Source organism: Gossypium hirsutum, chromosome A11 (genome assembly GCF_007990345.1).
Source record: "Gossypium hirsutum isolate 1008001.06 chromosome A11, Gossypium_hirsutum_v2.1, whole genome shotgun sequence".
Lineage (NCBI taxonomy): Eukaryota > Viridiplantae > Streptophyta > Magnoliopsida > Malvales > Malvaceae > Gossypium > Gossypium hirsutum.
In genome coordinates, this window is record NC_053434.1 from 116860289 (window position 1) to 116862698 (window position 2410).

General features: G+C 25.2%; 1 long non-coding RNA gene across 1 annotated transcript; it reads right to left on the reverse strand.

Moving 5' to 3' along the window:
* Positions 1-264: 264 nt before the first annotated feature.
* LOC121209406 (uncharacterized) lies at positions 265-1394 on the reverse strand. Its single transcript, XR_005904539.1, has 2 exons — positions 897-1394; positions 265-569 (listed from the first exon to the last, which is right to left on the reverse strand). It is a non-coding gene; the product is annotated as an uncharacterized lncRNA (long non-coding RNA).
* Positions 1395-2410: the final 1016 nt, after the last annotated feature.

The window sequence follows — 2410 nt, forward strand, 5'->3', positions numbered from 1 at the left end:
AGCGTGTGCCACTTCATATTTTTAAAATAATTTCTAACTAATGTCATATACTTTTTACTATTAGATCAATTTTTCTTAATAATATTTTAATCTAATTAATATTGATTAATTAAATAAAATTAATGTAAAAAAAATAAAATTAACAAATAATAATAGTAATGTAAGATTTATGGGTTTTTTTTAAACTAAATTTATGATTTATGGTATGATAGTTAGAAATTAGAAATTTAAAATTAATGATTCGGATTAAACTCTTAAACAAAATGGAAAGTTAAATTTTTTTCTTGTCATAAGTAAGATTAAATCAATTTCACTTAAGCTTTCTTAACCTTCTATATAAGTAATGTTGAGGCCCAATTTTGGCCAAACTTAAACAAAAAATTAATACCCAACAAACCCTAAATACCCCAAGCCCAAGATTAACAGCCCAAATACATTTATCAAAAAAAAAAAGAAACCTAAAAACCCCTAGCCTTGTTAGCTGTTCGGCCAACTGCTCTTGGTCCCATCACCACTTGCCTGGCCACCGCCTCTGCTGCCACTGACTAGTCACGTCACCTCCACTTGCTCTTGCAAAATTAAAGGCAGAGAAGACAGCAAGTAATAAACAAAGGCATCGTAAATGGCTATAAAAAGCCAAATCAATAACCATTGTTGTTTCTTCGACTTTTTTTATCAATACTAACAGATTTATATACCAAGCAGAGATTTTAGCTATATCAAAAAAAACAACACAAGAACAACACCAATCGGGCAACCAAAACACCAATATCCAAAGTCTAAGGTGATTTAAATCTTTTCATTTTTATTTATTTTCGAATCATACACACACATATTTTTTTATAAATAGTATAATAAAAAGGAAAATAAAAAATAATAATATAAAAAAAATTTACCTTTTCTACGGTGGCCGGTGGCGGTCCGGCGACTGGAAGGTGACCGGCCCTGGTGCCGGAAATCACCTCACTCTCTCCCTCCCTCTCCTATTTTTTTTCTTTTTTTTTTCTTTCCCTTGCTACAAATGAAAATTTTTAAAAAAATTTGGCCTTATATAGCCTCCCAAAACGACGTCGTTTTGGAGGCTGCCCTTTAACCCTAAAACGACGTTGTTTTGGCCTATGTCCGATCCGACCCACTAGAGGATCCGCGTGTTTTTGTTTAAAGGGAGAATTTACGCGTGCGGTCCTTCTGCTTTTTTAAGCTTTTGTAATCAAGTTTTTTTTTTATTTTAAAATTTGCCGTGAAGTTGTCGCGTATTTCGTTTTAGTCCCGTACCAGGTGCTGTGTTTTGAAGGGACGGGGAAATTTCCTTTTTGGTCCTCTATTTCCGCGCATTGCAATAGGGCCCTGTTTCCCATTTTTATTTCTAATTGCACCCCAAGAACTCTGTTTTAATTTTGATTTCGTCCTTTTTGCCATTTTTATTTTTAAATATTGTTTGTAATATTATATTTTTGCTATTATCTATTATTATCATATTTATTATTATTCTCTATCCTATATATATTTTATATATTTTCTTTTTAGTATCAATTATATTATTATTATTACTTTCCTTTTATTACTATCTTTAACATATCGTTATTCTTTTAATATTATTATTAATTATTATATTATATTTAATAATCTTTTGATGTTCTTCTAAAATCATATATATATGTGTATTTTTTATCCGCTATTATTATTTACTACTTTATATTTAATATTATTATATCATATTTGTTTTTGTATTTTATTATTATTAGTATTACTGTTATTATTATTGTTAATATTAATGTATATTTTTACATGTATATACTATTACTATATATCTATTTTTGTATATATTTATAGTTGTTTTTTAATATTATTATTACTCCTAATATATATTTTATGTATACATATTTAAATACTATATTATGCACATATTTTTAATACCACGTTATATACATATTATTATATTTATATCTATTTTTATCCTTATTATATTTGTTATTAATATTAGCATGTGTTTTATTATATGTATACATCCTTAATGAATATATGTATATGTTTATATAATATTATTAATAGTTTATTATTATTATTATGTATATACTATGTAAATATTTTAACATTATACTATGTATACATTTTATATATATATCTTTTAATATTGTATTTTTATTGTTATGCATATACCTTAATACTATATCATTTATATATTTTTATTTCTCATATTATCTTACGTTTATATATTTTAAACTATATCATGTATATACTACTACTATATGTCTATTTATGTAGTTATTAATAGTTATTTTTTAATATTATGCTTATTTTTAATATGTATTATGTATTTACCTCTAATACTATATTCTTACTATTATCATTATTACCACAACTAGTATTTTTTATTATCATATTATTGTCATTTTTACCATATTATTAT